The sequence below is a fragment of the Salvelinus fontinalis genome, chromosome 30 (assembly GCF_029448725.1).
Source record: "Salvelinus fontinalis isolate EN_2023a chromosome 30, ASM2944872v1, whole genome shotgun sequence".
Taxonomy (NCBI): Eukaryota; Metazoa; Chordata; class Actinopteri; order Salmoniformes; family Salmonidae; genus Salvelinus; species Salvelinus fontinalis.
The window spans coordinates 37661679-37679224 of NC_074694.1; the positions used below are offsets into that span (position 1 = coordinate 37661679).

At 45.6% G+C, this 17546-nt stretch overlaps 1 pseudogene; it reads right to left on the reverse strand.

Moving 5' to 3' along the window:
• Window positions 1-3935: 3935 nt before the first annotated feature.
• Window positions 3936-15982, reverse strand: LOC129828520 (ATPase PAAT-like; annotated as a pseudogene).
• Between the last annotated feature and the right edge of the window lie 1564 nt (window positions 15983-17546).

Consider the following 17546-nt stretch of genomic DNA (forward strand, 5'->3'; position numbering starts at 1 on the left):
CTGGTTGGCGGCTCTGGCAGATCCTGTCTGGCGGGCGGCTCTGGCAGATCCTGTCTGGCGGGCGGCTCTGGCAGATCCTGTCTGGCGGGCGGCTCTAGCGGCTCCTGTCTGGCTGACGGCTCTAGCGGCTCCTGTCTGGCGGATGGCTTTGCAGGCTCATGGCAGACAGGCGGCTTTGCAGGCTCATGGCAGACGGGCGGCTTTGCAGGCTCCTGGCAGACGGATGACTCAGACGGCGCTGGGGAGACGGATGGCTCAGATGGCGCTGGGGAGACGGATGGCTCAGATGGCGCTGGGGAGACGGATGGCTCAGATGGCGCTGGGGAGACGGATGGCTCAGATGGCGCTGGGGAGACGGATGGCTCAGATGGCGCTGGGGAGACGGATGGCTCAGATGGCGCTGGGGAGACGGATGGCTCTGGTCGGATACGGCGCACTGTAGACCTGGTGCGTGGTGCCGGAACTGGAGGCACCGGGCTAAGGATAAGCACCTTCCTACTAGTGCGGGGAGCAGGAACAGGGCACACTGTATTCTCAAAGCCCACTCTATAACTGATGCGTGGTACCGGCACTGGTGACACCGGGCTGAGGACAAGCACATCAGGATTAGTAGGGGGAGAACATACAGTGTGTACAGGGCTCTGGAGACGCACAGGTGGCTTAGTGCGTGGTGCCGGAACTGGAGGCACCGAGCTAGATACACGCACTACAGGGAGAGTGCGTGGAGGAGGAACAGGGCTCAGGAGACGCACTGGTAGCCTAGTGCGTAGTGTAGACACTGTAGGTACTAGGCTGGGGCGGGGAGGTGGCGCCGGAAATACCGGACCGTGGAGACGTACTGGCACTCTTGAGCATTGAGCCTGCCCAACCTTACCTGGTTGAATGCTCCCGGTCGCCCGACCAGTGCAGGGAGGTGGAATAACCCGCACCGGGCTATGTAGGCGAACCGGGGAAACCATGCGTAAGGCAGGTGCCATGTATGCCGGCCCGAGGAGACGCACTGGAGACCAGACGCGTTGAGCCGGCCTCATGACACCTGGCTCAATACCCAATCTAGCCCTACCAGTGCGGGGAGGTGGAATAACCCGCACTGGGCTATGCACTCGTACAGGAGACACCGTTCGCTCTACTGCGTAACACGGCGCCTGCCCGTACTCCCGCTCTCCACGGTAAGCCTGGGAAGTGGGCGCAGGTCTCCTACCTGCCCTTGGCCCACTACCTCCTAGCCACCCCCCAAGAAATTTTTGGGAATTACTTACGGGCTTTTTGGGCTTCCGTGCCAGACGCGTTCCCTCATAGCTCCGGTTCCTCTCTCCGGTAGCCTCTGCTCTCCTCAGTGCCTCCTGCTGCTCCCATGGCTTTTCGGGCTTCCAGCCACGTCTCCTTGCTGCCTCTTCATATCTCCGCCTCTCTGCCTTCGCTGCCTCCAGCTCAGCTTTAGGGCGGCGATATTCTCCTGGTTGAGTCCATGGTCCCTTTCCATCCAATATTTCCTCCTATGTCCATGAGTCCTGGTTTACCTGTCCCTTACTCCATTGAGTTTTCCCTTGCCGCTTGGTCTTAGCGTGGTGGGTGATTCTGTATCGGCTGTCTCTCTCCTCATCCTCGGACGAGGTGAGGAGAGAAGGATCTTCAGACCAAAATGCAGCTTGAGGGAAATAAGCCATCTTTTTATTTATAACGATAATGGCAACACGAAAAACAAAACACTTTCAAAAATACAAAACAAGAAAACGACGTAGACGAAACCTGAACATAAACTTACATAACTACACGTAACACTTACGGACAGGAAACATACTACATCGAAACGAAACGAAACGAACAACCGAAACAATCCCGTATGGTGTAAGACATAACACAGACACAGGAGACAATCACCCACAAACAAACAGTGAGAACGCCCTACCTAAATATGACTCTTAATTAGAGGAAAACGCAAACCACCTGCCTCTAATCAAGAGCCATACCAGGCAACCCAAAACCAACATAGAAACAGATAACATAGACTGCCCACCCAAAACACATGCCCTGACCATAAACACATAAAAAACAACATAAAACAGGTCAGGACCGTTACAGAGAAGCATATTGGAAATGCATTTTAGACTCCTCGATGTGTTGTACTCCCATTTCATTGTTGTTGTCGCTTCAGTTTCAAGTGTCAAAATTTATTCGACACGAGCACCGAATACAACAGGTGTGAAACAGTACATTGGAATTCTTATTTGAGAGCTCTTTGCACTGACAATACATTGATAATAATAATAATAATAATAGAGATAATAATAGAAAATTGCATTTTTTTAAAACACAAGAAGTACGATACAGGTTGTGGAAACACGAGAATGCAAGTCTATACAGGTCAGTGCCAGTACCTTATTCAACGTGGGGTAGTACTGAAAGGGTTGAGGTAGGTTTATACATAAAAAAGGTCTGGTATTAGAATATACATTGTAAACAGGGCTGAAAAGTGACTGGTAGCAGGAATATATAAATACTTATGGTAATATACTAATGGTAATATATACATGTAAACAGGAGTACTAGTGACCAGTTGCAGGATAAATAGATAGATACTAATCCTAATGGCACTCAATAATCAATGACCAGCAGCGTAATGGTACTGATAAATCAAATCAATACTAATTGTAGCAGCAGCGTAGGTGTGAGGGAGTGTGTGCGTGTGGGTATGTCAAATCAAATCAAATTTTATTTGTCACATACACATGGTTAGCAGATGTTAATGCGAGTGTAGCAAAATGCTTGTGCTTCTAGTTCCGACAATGCAGTAATATCCAACGAGTAATCTAACCTAACAATTTCAATACAATTCCCTTATTCACACAAGTGTAAAGGAATGAATAAGAATATCTACATAAAAAAATATATGAATGAGTGATGGTATAGAACGGCATAGGCAAGACGCAGTGGATGGTATAGAGTACAGTATATACATATGAGATGAGTAAGGTAGGGTATGTAAACATATAAAAGTGGCATTGTTTAAAGTGGCTAGTGATACATTACATCAAGATGGCAAGATGCAGTAGATGGTATAGAGTACAGTATATAGATATGAGATGAGTAATGTAGGGTATGTAAACATGATATGAAGTGGCATTGTTTAAAGTGGCTAGTGATACATTTATTACATCAATTTTTCCATTATTAAAGTGGCTGGAGTTGAGTCAGTATGTTGGCAGCAGCCACTCAATTTTAGTGATGGCTGTTTAACAGTCTGATGGCCTTGAGATAGAAGCTGTTTTTCAGTCTCTGGTATGTCTCTCGGTATGCAAGTATGTTTGTATGCGTGTGAGTAAGAGTAGCAGCGAAGATGTGCGTGTCTGAGTGGGTAGAGACCTGTGGATGAGCCAGTGTGGATAGTCTGTAGGAGAGGGAAAGCAGTCGTTGTTTGCCATCTAACAGTCTTATGGCCAAAGGATAGAAGCTGTTTTTGAGTCTGTTGGTCTGAGCCTTGATACACCGGTATCGCCTGCCGGACGGAAGCGTGGAGAACACACCCCTGGGGGGCCCACGTGTTGAGGGTCAGTATAGCGGAGGTGTTGTTGCCTACCCTCACCCCCTGGGGTCGGCCCGTCAAGAAGTCCAGGATCCAGTTGCGGAGGGAGGTGATCAGTTCCAGGGGTCCCGAGGTTGGTGACGAGCTCAGAGGGCATTATGGTGATGAATACTAAGCTGTAGTCAATGAACAGCATTCTCACATAGGTATTCCTCTTGTCCAGGTGGGAGAGGGCAGTGTGAAGGGGAATTGAGATTGCATTGTCTGTAGATCTGTTGGGGCGGTATGCAAATAGAGTGGGTCTAGGGTGTCTGGGGTGATGGAGTTGATGTGTGCCATGACCGACCTTGCTAAAGCACTTCATGATTACAGATGCAAGTGCTACGGGGCGGTAGTCATTGTGGCAGGTAGTCTAAGAGTTCTTGGGAACAGGAGTGATGGTGGTCAGCATGAGGTGTGAGGATTACGGGCTGGGACAAGGAGAGGTTGAAAATGACAGTGAAGATGCCTGCCAGTTGGTCTGCACGTGCTCTGGGAACGCGCCTTGGAATACTGTCCAGCCCCGCGGCCTTGCGAGTTTTGACCAGATTAAAAGCCTTACTCACGTCGCCTCGGAGAGCGAGATCACCCAGTCCTCTGGGACGGTGGGGGCTCTCATGGACTGTGTTGTTTTTGTCGAAGCATGCATAGATGTAATCAATCAATCATGGTCACATTCGCTTTCTTAACCAAATAAGTCACAGTATGATCATGTGCCTGCTCCATAAAAACTTAGTTTAACTCCTTTTATATTATCATTGCCATGTGTACATGATATGGGAAAAGAGAGCCTTATAAATCTGAAAGCTCATAAACCTAACTCATAAATGGCTTTAGATATTGAACACCTACTCACTGCCAAAGCTCAACATCCTTTAAGATGATTCTGTAAAGCACAGGCCAGATTTACTCTACCAGATCTGACAACAGAAACATAACCCTGACATGAGGTTTCATAGGAATTAAAGTACTGTATCTCTCTTTGGAACTGTCACTCAAACATTTATTTTTAATTTAACCTTCATTTAATAAGGCAAGTCAGTTAAGAACAAATTCTTATTTACAATGACGGCCTACCCCGGCAAAACTCTAACCCGGACAATTCTGGGCCCCCCTATGGGACTCCCAATCACGGCCGGTTGTGATACAGCCTGGAATCGAACCAGGGTCTGTAGTGACACCTCTTGCACTGAGTTGAAGTGCCTTAGACCACTGCGCCACTCGGGAGACCAAAACATACAGTATCCTTTCTATTCTCACACGTTTTTGCAGTCATTACTTTATAGGGCCATGAGTTTTTTCTGACCACAAAGCCTGACCAGGGAAAAACTCCTGACTCCCTAGTCATTATGACAGACAGTGTCGTTCTACAGGTTTTAAATTAGAAGTTTAAAGGAGAAAAACAACGCGGTCACCATAAACCCCTTTAAACCTCTCTGAGGGCATGTCAAGGCACTTTAAGGATGACACACCGGACTTAATCAACTGTCTCTGAGGGCGATCACCTCACCAGGTTTAAGAGCAGGAAGGAGAATATTTGACCACCATCTGGCTTTATTACATGACCCAAGGCAGGGGAGGGAAAACACACACAGCTTGTAAATATGTGACCACAGCTGTGGTTTCAGCTGCACTCTGTGTGTGTGTGTGTGTGTGTGTGTGTGTGTGTGTGTGTGTGTGTGTGTGTGTGTGTGTGTGTGTGTGTGTGTGTGTGTGTGTGTGTGTGTGTGTGTGTGTGTGTGTGTGTGTGTGTGTGTGTGTGTGTGTGTGTGTGTGTGTGTGTGTGTGTGTGTGTGTGTGTGTGTGTGTGTGTGTGTGCGTGCGTGCGTGCGTGAACAATATGTATCTCAGGTCATTATGGGGACAAGCAGGACTTGGGCCGATAGCACGTGCAGCAAAACAAAGACAGAATTAGGTAATCTCTTAAACCATGGTCATCTCTTACATTTGATTAAGGTCACCTCCTCCCATATACCCTCACAGTAACATGCTAGGTTGCGAGTAAGTACCACATTAATATGAATTAACCACAGTATGAGGTGATTTATATACAGGGAAGGGTCCATGACATAATACTCTACAGTGTCCGTTCCATTGTATGTTCTTTGGGCTCAGCTGAACCAGGGAACCTAGATAGTGTGCACTGTTTTTGACCAGGGCCCAACGTGACCACAGTGTGACTTATCAGTTACAGAGACCTCACCGATGAAATGTTTGGTCAATGTACTGTAAATGATAGGCTCGAGGTTTCTGGAAAAACAGTAAATGTCCCATCAGTCAAACTAAGTGATCTGCTGTTAATGTACTTTCCATGCGTTCGTGATGACCTAGACTACATATAGTGGAGGCCCTGAGAGGCTACAGTTACAGTGCGGATGAATGCTAAGGATACGATGAAAGTGTATTAATAATTTGAGTTTAATTTATCGGATGAGTCATACGCAGGTTAAATATCAGTTGGCTGGGGCCAAATGAGAATACTGCTGTGCTAACTAACATGCCAACATGATATATCTGATGATATATCTGAAGGATGTCGATTTGAGAGGGGTGTTATGTTATCTTACTAACAGGCCCATGGGTCAGATCTTTCCCTGTTGTATTTAAATCACACGTAGGCCTGTATTCATAAGAGTAGGAACGCTGATCTAGGATCAGCCCCGCGTCCGTCCGTGCAGCAATATGAACACACATCGAAAAGGTCAAAATGATCGCAGATCAGCACTCATACTCTGATACTTCCGAATGCTCCTCGTCCAACAGGTTCAACAAAACCTGTAAGCCTTGGAAAACTTTGATTTGATCTCTTCATTAACCCAAGCTGTGTTCCATCCAGGGCCGGACAGAGTTGGAGCAGCAACAGTCAGACATTGTTGATACAGTTGGAACCACTTCACTTCCTTTCCTCAGTGAGCAGCCCAGGACCTGCTGTTTGCTCACAGGCAGCTGTGCCCTGGTTCTGTCTGCCTGGGTCCAGTCAACCACCACTGACCTGTGGTTCTGTGGTTTGGTTGGTTTGAAGCTGTCTGAAGTTTGTATGTATACTATGCAGGTCCTGGAGGAAAACACTGTCTCACTCTGTGACTTGGCTCACTGGATGAGTGCAGAAAGATCAGCGGTGTGGACACAACACAGACATGCATCCACATCAACCCGAGCTGGAAAGTTACGCAGTGGCAGAGACGCCACAGGGTAACAGCAGTACAGGGGCTAAGCATCTCAGAGTAGGAATGCCGATCGAGGATGAGGTCTCCCCTGTCCGTATACTCTTGTTCAATATAATCTGAAAAGGGAGAACTGATCCTAAATCAGCACTCTGAGATAGGTGAACACAAGTTGTTTATAACCAAAGCGCTAACTGTTTCAATCCAGTTTGATACCCGATCCCAATTGATACAAAGGATTTTTCTTCAGAGACATACTTCTATATTGGCTTAGCTGGTATTGTAATCCACACAAAAACATCCAGCAAATTGTTTTACATAATCAATAACCCATTTAGCCAGCTGAGCTTTTCCTGGAAAGATCAGCCTGGTGTGTGGTGCCCTGTTCAAGGACACAGCAACGGAGTTCTTCCGAAGTCACCAAACCAACGGCTCCACCTAGTGCTCCACCATTGCCAACATAAAATAAATGGCATTACAGAGGAACGTTCTTTTGTATACTACGGAGAACAGATGTGGGCTGGAGAGCACGTTTTTATATTTACTCTTGCTCAAAGAATAATGCAAAGCCTTTTGTGGTTTTGTTACAAACAATATGTTATTTTTCACACCTGATCATACAGTGCACTCATTCAAAACCATAAGTTAATATGCAGAATATGAAAGGGAGTCAAATGAACAACAATCAGTCAGACATTATTTCACAAACAAATACAAGTGGTAAAACTACAGTGAAGACAGCAGCTGGTCTCTGGTGAGTTGGGTTATTGGGTTCAGTCAGTGCATGGGCTGGAGTCAGTGTAGGAATCAGGTCTGAAGTCAGTACAGGGCCTGCGGCTGGGCGCTGTGGTCTTGAGTGGTTGAGGGGAAGGGCCAGGGGCAGGGCCTGTAGTAAGGCCTTCTTCAGGCGCTGCTGCAGGGCATCCAGCAGCTGTTCCATGTGTTCCATCAGCCTCCTCTCCATCTGCTCCAGACGCAACTCCATAACCTGCTCCAGCAGTAGCTCTTTGGATCTGTTGCCCTCTCATGTTAACCTGCTAACATTGCACTTGAATATATCCTTTCCTATGCTTACAGGTTTTACAGCCATTACTGTCATAGGGCCAGGAGTTCTCTGTCAAGACCTGCAGTAATACAGACACACAAACCCTAACAAAGACATTTACTCTAACATTAACACAGACACACCACAATGCAACCAGAACCGCTACAAAAGCCACTGACAGCGGCCTCCCGAGTAGCACAACGGTCTAAGGCACGGCATCGCAGTGCTTGAGGTGTCACTACAGACCCAGGTTCGATCCCAGGCTGTGTCACAGCTGGCTGTGACCGGGAGACCCATGAGGCGGCACATAATTGGCCCGGCGTCATCCGGGTTAGGGGAGGGTTTGGCAGACAGGGATGTTCTTGTCCCATCGCACTCTAGTGACTCCTTGTGGCCAGCCGGGCACCTGCAAGCTGATTTCGGTTGCCAGTTGAACAGTGGTGCTTGCGGGTTAAGCGAGCAGTGTGTCAAGAAGCAGTGTGGCTTGGCAGGGTCGTGTTTCGGAGGACGTGTGGCTCTCGACCTCCTCCATCGACTTGACTCCTAACCATAACATCTGGACTGTATTCTACTCCCACCACCCACCCTACCATGTAAACCTTTAGAGGGAGTTCCACGTTGTAGTTAACCTAACCATAAAGTCACTACCAGCCTACTCACTGTGGGCCGTTGGATGTTTTTGCGGCATCCTCGATGCGGAGCTGCGTCACCTACCCACACACATTCTGCAGCATAGGGAGCATGTCTGGGCCTCCGTCCTCCTGGCTGGCCATTAAAGAAGGGTGACATCATGTCTGCAGGTGTGGTTATTGGTGGCTACCCGAGACTGGGGACATGGATCTGTTGAAACAGAGCCAGACATCTCGTCTGACTGGAGGCTGGTGTTGACTGAAGGCTGAGGTTGGATGTCAGCTGTAGCTGCATAGGGTCCATTAGTTCCTTTAGCCAGAGCAGAGAGAGCCCCACTGCCAATGAGGAGGGACAGAAACCATCTTAATGCGTCAAGCTTTGTTCTGGAAAAACACCAAAGCGCTTGATTAACTTACATATAATTAACATGCAATACATTGACTGTCTTTTGTGTTCACTAGTTAGAGCTTCTCGCTATCCGAGGGCTATATTGGTGGTTAGAAGACTGAACAATACAATAAAGCCACTGTCTTCTGTGTAATTCCGGCGAATGTAATTTTCCACTGAGGCTTCTATTGACTGGTATTGGTGACTGCTGATTTGACAAGAGATGGACCCACCTTCTGCTGAAACTGCACCAGGTCCATGAGGCTCTGGGCCCCCAGTGAGAGGGTGGTGTCCATCTCCTCCATCACGCACTGCACACGGAGCATGTCGATGCTGGGGCCCCAGGCTTGGAGAGCGGTCTGCAGGTGTCAGTGTCTGCGGGCCCATCACGACCTGAGCCACAGCCACGCTGCGTCCCCCAACCAAGAGACAACGGTTGAGAAAAAAACAAGAGGTTAGAGGAAGAAAGGGCACACCCATACCCTCTACCCACACTGTCATAACTAGACAGGTAAAGAGGATATGTCAAAACTTTCACAGAGAAACGTCTATGTGCTAGTAGGGAATAGACAGGAAATGCTGGACACCACAAGTATTTTCTACGGCAACAGGAATGGGACGGAAGTAGGTAGAGATACTGCTGTTGATTTGAATGCTGTGGTTGACAAAAAAAAGTATGTGAACCCTTTGGAATTACTTGGATTTCTGCATAAATTGGTCATAACATTTGATCTGATCTTCATTTAAATCACAACAATAGACAAACACAGTCTGCTTAAACAAATTCTTGTATTTTTCTTGTCTATATTGAATACATCATTTAAACATTCACAGTGCAGGTTGGAAAAAATATGTGAACCCCTAGGCTAATGACTTCTCCAAAAGCTAATTGGAGTCAGGAGTCAGCTAACTTGGAGTCCAATCAATGAGACGAGATTGGAGATGTTGGTTAGAGATGCCCTGCCCATAAATAACACTCACAAAGTATGGGTTTGCTATTCACAAGAGGCATTGTTTGATGTGAACCATGCCTTGAACAAAAGAGATCTTAGAAGACCTAAGATGAAGAATTGTTGACTTGCATAAAGCTGGAAATGGTTACAAAAGTATCTCTAAAAGCCTTGATGTTCATCAGTCCACGGTAAGACAAATTGGATATAAATGGAGAAAGTTCAGGACTGTTGCTACTCTCCCTAAGAGTGGCCGTCCTGCAAAGATGACTGCAAGCGAAAACTAAAGCAGGAAGCACCAGTGACTCAGTCAATAGAAAAGTGGTCAGATGAAGCAGATGCTAAGCTGCTGTTTTGCTGGCACAGACTGGAATATGTTCCAGGATTCTTCCGATGGCATTGAGGAGCACACCACATCAGTCACTGGCTTCATCAATAAGTGCATCGATTACGTCGTCTCCACAGTGACTGTACGTACATACCCAAACCAGAAGCAATGAATCACAGGTAACATCCTCACTGAGCTAAAGGGTAGAGCTGCCGATTTCAAGGAGCGGGACTCTAACCCGGAAGCTTATAAGAAATCCTGTTATGCCCTCCGACGAACCAGGCAAAGCATCAATACAGGACTAAGATCGGAACACACTACACCGGCTCCGATGCTCGTCGGATGTGTCAGGGCTTGCAAACTTTTACAGACTACAAAGGGAAGCACAGCCGCGAGCTGCCCTGTGACTTGAGCCTACCTGACGAGCTCAATTACTTATATGCTCGCTTCGAGGCAAGTAACACTGAAACATGCATGAGCGCATCAGCTGTTCCAGACGACTGTGTGATCACGGTCTCCGTAGCCGATGTGAGTAAGACCTTTAAACAGGTCAACATTCACAAGGCCGCAGGGCCAGACGGATTACCAGGACGTGTACTCCGAGCATGCGCTGACCAACTGGTAAGTGTCTTCACTGACATGTTCAACATCTCTCTGTCTGAGTCTGTAATACCAACATGTTTCAAGCAGACCACCATAGTCCCTGTGGCAAGAACACTGGAGATGATTGTGGACTACAGGAAAAGGAGGACAAAGCACGCCCCCATTCTCATCGACGGGGCTGTAGTGGAACAGTTTGAGAGTTTCAAGTTCCTTGGTATCCACATCACCAACCAACTAACATGGTCCAAGCACACCAAGACAGTCGTGAAGAAGGCACGACAAAACCCATTCCGCCTCAGGAGACTGAAAAGATTTGTCATGGGTCCTCAGATCCTCAAAAGGTTCTACAGCTGCACCATCGAGAGCATCCTATCTGGTTGCATCACTGCCTGCGGCCTCCGATCGCAAGGCCCTACAGAGGGTAGTGTCTATGGCCCAGTACATCACTGAGGCCAAGCTTCCTGCCATCCAGGACCTCTATAACAGGCAGTGTCAGAGGAAGGCCCTAAAAATTGTCAAAGACTCCAGCCACCCTCGTAATAGACTGTTCTCTCTGCTACCGCACGGCAAGCGGTACCGGAGTGCCAAGTCTAGGTCCAAGAGGCTTCTAAACAGCTTCTTCCCCCAAGCCATAAGACTCCTGAACATCTAATCAAATGGCCACCCAAACTATTTGCATTGCCCCCCCCCTTTCTACGCTACTGCTACTCTCTGTTGATTATCTATGCATAGTCACTTTAAGAACTCTACCTACATATATTACCTCAATTACCTCGACTAACCGGTGCCCCCGCACATTGACTCTACCGGTACCCCCTGTATATAGCCCTCGCTATTGTTATTTTACTGCTGTTCTTTAATTATTTGTTACTTTTATTTATTTATTGTATTTAAAAAAAAAATGGAATTGTTGGTTACGTGCTTGTGCATGTGACAAATAAAATTTGATTTTATTTCAGTTACAATACTAGCTCAGCACTGCGAATAAACACTAGTTAATTTTTTTAGTTAAACAGCAGTTACCTTGCCAGCTAATCAGTCAACTAAAGAGTAGCCAGAACACACTGAACTATGCTCAACTCTCCCATGCTGGTCCAGCCAGCCAGCCCACTCTGTGGTGTCTGTGTGGTCCTAAATCCAGTCGGATAAACACTCCAAACAGCCTACCCGACCACTCGGAGACATGGTCCTAAAGCACACCTGCCGTGTCTTGTTTTGTATCACATTCCAAAGATAAAACTGGGGGGAACAAAAATGCAATTTCAGAATTTGAGGGGGGGGGGGGGGGACATTTCCCCCGAAATCCCAACTGAAAGATGCGCCCCTGGTAGCAGTCATCCCTCCTGCTCAAGAGTCAACACATTCTGGGTGATGCGAAACAGGGTCGTCAGCTTCTCTGGGGAGTTCTCATTGTCTATTGCTGATCACCGTTCTCAAAGCGTGTCATTGCACATCTCACACTACAAGAGCATTGCAGGTTTTGTGCTGATAAAATCAAACATGCTTGAAAATATCAGGACATCTGGGACTGCCCAAAGACGAGATCGGTAGCCTTCAGATTGTGTCTCTGACCCGCTAAACAAGCGTCGGCGACGGGCATGTGAGCATGCATGTTTTTTTTATGGCCATATCACATTTAAGTAACATCAAACCAAATAGACTACTTTCAGGGTGAGGAACCATCTAACATTGTGAACTACTCCTTTAAGATGGCTGATTGGGCTGCATGACGAGATTAGCCAGCGATCAGTGCACTGGTGTTGTATCAACATGCCTGCCGACTTAAAGTACTTCCTACTGGGTATCACGGTGGTAGCTAACGTGGCTGTTTTTATCTCACGTAAGGATAGCATCCTACACAATAAATAACTCATATTGATAACCCATCTAAAAGTCACCTTGATACATACAGTCTACTACTCAATGGGGAGGGCATGAAAGGCAATAACACCAGCACAGTGCCCTTCGCTTCACAAACACTACTGTCCTGCAACGGTGCGGTAGCTAACATACCTAGTACCCATGTCAGGGTGACAGTCACTGTAAGCGCACGCATACAAAGCATGAAGCAACATGTTGAACGCTGAGCTGTAGTCAATGAATAGCATTCTCACATAAGTGCTCCTTTTGTTAAGGTGGGAAAGGGCAGTGTGGAGTGCAATAGAGATTGCATCATCTGTGAATCTGTTTGGGCAGTGTGCAAATTGGAATGGGTCTAGGGTTTCTGGGATAATGGTGTTGATGTGAGCCATTACCAACCTTTCAAAGCACTTCATGGCTACGGATGTGAGTGCTACGGGTCTGTAGTCATTTTGGCAGGTTGCCTTTGTGTTCTTGGGCACAGGGACTATGGTGGTCTGCTTGAAACATGTTAGTATTACAGACTCAATCAGGGACATGTTGAAAATGTCAGTGAAGACACCTGCCAGTTGGTCAGCACATGCCCGGAGCACACGTCCTGGTAATCCATCTGGCCCCGCAGCCTTGTGTATGTTGACCTGTTTAAATGTCTTACTACTCACGTACGCTACAGAGAGCGTGATCACACAGTCGTCCGGAACAGCTGATGCTCTCATGCATGCCTCAGTGTTGCTTGCCTCGAAGCGAGCATAGAAGTGATTGTTGTAAAGTGGCTAACACTGGTCGAGAGATACTACCATCCCAGATGAACAGCCACCACTAAAGACTGCTGCACCTGAGAATTCTGCACACAGCTCTCTCTCATGGACCCAGATTCCTGTTTTCTTTTGTCTGTTCGGTCTGGGATGAGTGTGACATACACTGTCCATAGTGCATTTTTGTCAGTTACTTGACTGAACATAATAGATCAAAATCTATGTGTGAATGTGTGCTCACATCAGGAAGAAGGGTGGAGAATCAGACTGCAACCAAGCTCTGCCGGTGGGGCACGATGACAAAACATTCCCACATTTGTTGAAACTAATAGTGCCTGATTTCATTTAAAAGTTATTTAAAAAAGCAAAAATATTCAAAATCAATAACTGTTACATTACAACTACTCAAAATTAAGGTATTTTATTTGAAAATGTCTTACTAGTTACAATTATGTACAAAATACAAAAAACACCTGTTTAGTCCCAAGACAATTTACAAATAGTCTCAAAACCCTTTACAAAAATATACTACACAGATCGCTATTTCATTAACTCGGGACAAACAAATAAATAATAAGATTTACAATTGTTCACTTGTATATAATCTATAAAGGGTCATGGCCAAAGCCTGACTTCTGTGGCTGAAAGGACCAGTGTAAGACATTCTTAACTTACTTGAGCTGTAAATTCCCTTTAAAAAACAAACAATTAAACAACACTTTGTCATCACAGCATTTACATATTTTTAAGTAACACTGATATCAGTAGACTTAAAATGAAAAACTATTGACAAAAGTGTACATTCTTATATTGTTCGTAAGAGAACATGGTAAAACCTGGGCCCATATCCACAAAGCATCTCAGAGTAGGAGTGTCTAGGACCTGTCCATATGTTCTTATTCATTATGATCTAAAAGGCTAAACTGATCTTAGATCAGTACTCCTACTCTAATATGCTTTGTGGACATAGGCCCTGGTTTCACCATGGTTTCACCTGGTCTCATAACACAAAATGTACTTGAAACATTCTTCAGCCAATAAAAAGGGTGGCAGATAGCCTAGTTGTTAAGAGCGTTAGGCCAGTAACTGAAAGGTTTCTGGTTCAGATCCCAGACCTGACTAGCAAGGCACTTGACTCTAAGTGCTCCTGCTAAACAACTAAAATGGTCTATGTAAAATCCAATACATTTAGTCTTGTCTGAAGTAGTAGGGCACAGATTCTGATCCATGTGGTTATCCTTTGACTGTCATAGGCACCAGTGGCCGTTCGCTTCAGATCCAGACCTGTGGTTACTCTGGCAGAGCCTCTGTCCTGGTGGGGTGAATTAGTGCACAAATCAAATTTGCGGCGCAAGTACTTATGTGTGTGTGTGGGCATAATTTTTGGGGTGTAAAAATACTTTAAAGTACTACTTACACCGTTTTTGGGGGTATCTGCACTTTACTATTTATATCTCTGACAACTTTTTATTTCCCTACATTCCTACAGAAAATAATGTTATTTTTACTCCGTACATTTTCCCTGACACCCAAAACTACTTGTTGCATTTTGAATTCTTAGCAGGAAAGGAAAATGGTCCAATTCAGGCACTTAACAAGAAACATCCCTGGTCATCACTACCGCCTCTGATCTGGCGGACTCACTAAACACAAATGCTTCAATTGCAAATTATGAGTGAGTGTTGGAGTGTGCCCCTGGCTATCCGTACATTTTAAAAACAAGAAAATGGTGCCGTCTGGTTTGCTTAATATAAGGAATTTGAAATTATTTATACTTTTACTTTTGATACTTAAGTACATTTTAGCAATTACATTTACATTTGATACTTAAGTATATTTAAAACCAAATACTTTTAGACTTTAACTCAAGTAGTATTTCACTGGGTTACTTTCACTTTCACTTGAGTATCTTTACTTTTACTCAAGGATGACAATTGGGCACTTTTTCCACCATTGCATAATATGCATAATTGGCTCCAGTCATCTGCAGAACATTAAAATGCAGACAGGGTGGTCTGATCTGTGCCATCAGTTGACACTGGGCTGACCGTGCACTCTGATGCGGTACAGGCAGGTGTACTCTGGGTGACCCCAGTTGGACAGCACTCGTACCTCAATGATCTGATAGGCTTTATCATTCTCCTCCTGTGGATAGATAGCAGAAGACACTCAATTTAGACTCACGCCATGTAAGAAGTATCAAGACCTAAAACTTGCCAAGTCACCATCTCTAATCATACTAGAGATGAACGCCATGTGGACTACTAACATCTTCCACTGGCCAATCAAGCCCCTTGAGGTAGTGTTGAAGTGTACTTACGGTGACAGGATAAGTCTGTAGTGCATCCTCATCATCCTGGTAGGTGTAGCTGCCCAGTAACTTACCCTCCTCCTGGTTCTCATCATCCAGACCCTGGAAACGAGTACACAGTTAGAAAACAGCAGAGACCCACAGAAATAAATGTGTCAATCAGTAGTGCCTCACCAGAGCACACTCACAGTAAATGTGACAGACTTGAGTGTCTACTAGGTGTGCTTCTGAATGGTTTGCTTAGACAGTAACGTGAATGTTAATTGGGTAAGCAGGGTAGTTGGAGGTTTGTATGGTAAACTGGCGCTGGGCGCTGCTGATGGTGCCTGTTGACGACGGGGCTTTGGAGATGTGTTCCAATGAGGGCACGGTCCTCATGGAAAGCATCAATGGGTGTCACTTGACATCAAGAAACGCGGATAACAGAAAACGGCGCTAATTGCAGTCTGCCCACCAGGGTTGCCATGTCCACGGTTTTCAGGCAAAATTGGTCTAATTTGAAAACGATGTTGCGGGTGGAAATGTATTGGTCGTGGGTTGTGGGTTTTTGGGCTACTTCTAAATTAAAGCGAGGCCACCATGGCATTTTTCTTTAAAATATATATATTGTACTGTGACTTGCCGCTGCTGACTATCAGGCAGTGAGGCAGCCTCTTGTTGAGTGAGTGAGTGGGACAAGAGGGGTGTGTGTGTTGACTGAACAGCAGGTAACTATGTCACGTGAGTCAGAGGAGCCAGAGAAGCACACACGAATATCATGACAACGTTTTACCAAGTGTAGATAGGCTATTTAGATTGTCATCATGGAGACACCTATTTCCAACACTTTTTCCACAAAACATATTACACGCTAAAACTGATGCACATCAAGAAATAAGGCAAAGCACAAGAAAACGACGTTAGGCGCTCTAGAGCCCATTAGATACATTTGCTCGATGGTGGCTTAAACTGCATTCTAATGCAGTGGCAATTTTAGCATGTAAGTCTTGGTGGGGAAAACTCAGCAAAAAATTTTTTGTAGATGCATGCCAGCAAAGCAACTACACAACACTAAACAATACATTATTTGCACTGTAATGGTGACAAACGGTGCCCACAAACTGTTATGGCCTACATAAAGCTGTCCCAACAGCAGAGCTTTCTTTTCAGCACCATGGAGTGAATCCTTACCACCGCTACACCTGGTTATCAGTGGAGCCTTGTCTGGCAGCGAAACAATTCATTCAGCCTTATTTACTGCCTATCTAGAAAAACATAGCTGATATGGCTGACTTGCTTAAACAAATGTGGCTTCTACTGATAATTGAGATGTACAAACTATGGCATAAGGGGATGACAAGGGGATAAGAGGCAATCTGTAATTTGAATTAAGACATTAACGTGCGAGCTAGGACGGACGTAGTCAATATAACTATTTGTTCAGCACTTTTGAAATGTACAGCAACAGAATTCAAAATATGGGCCATTCTTACGGTATTCTCCCTGTACACCATGTCAGAACCGTAGTATAAATAAAGAGGGCATATAAGCAGACAATGAAAGCTTGTATAATATTAGATGATTACATTTCTCTAAACAGGCTATAGGTTACATGTGCACCACCAAGTCAGAACAGTAGAATAAGTTATGACGGGGAAAGGTACCACATTTCTAGGGTGAGGCACATGGGCTACTAACAGCTTACAACACAACATACACTTAGTATTACATTCTTAGCTACAGTATACATATCTTTCTGGCATTGTACATAATTTATGCGGCAGCGAACAATACATTTTTGGACTCACCTTGTTGTGCTGTGCTCACTTGAACAGGAAGGCGGTTCGGTGGTCCTTCTTGTCATCAAACTTTGTCATTAAAGTCTGGCATTCTCTGGATTTCTGCTTCTTTGAAAACAACTGGGAACTCTGGGGAAAAAAACACGTTTGAATCATGATGTCAGTGATCTTCA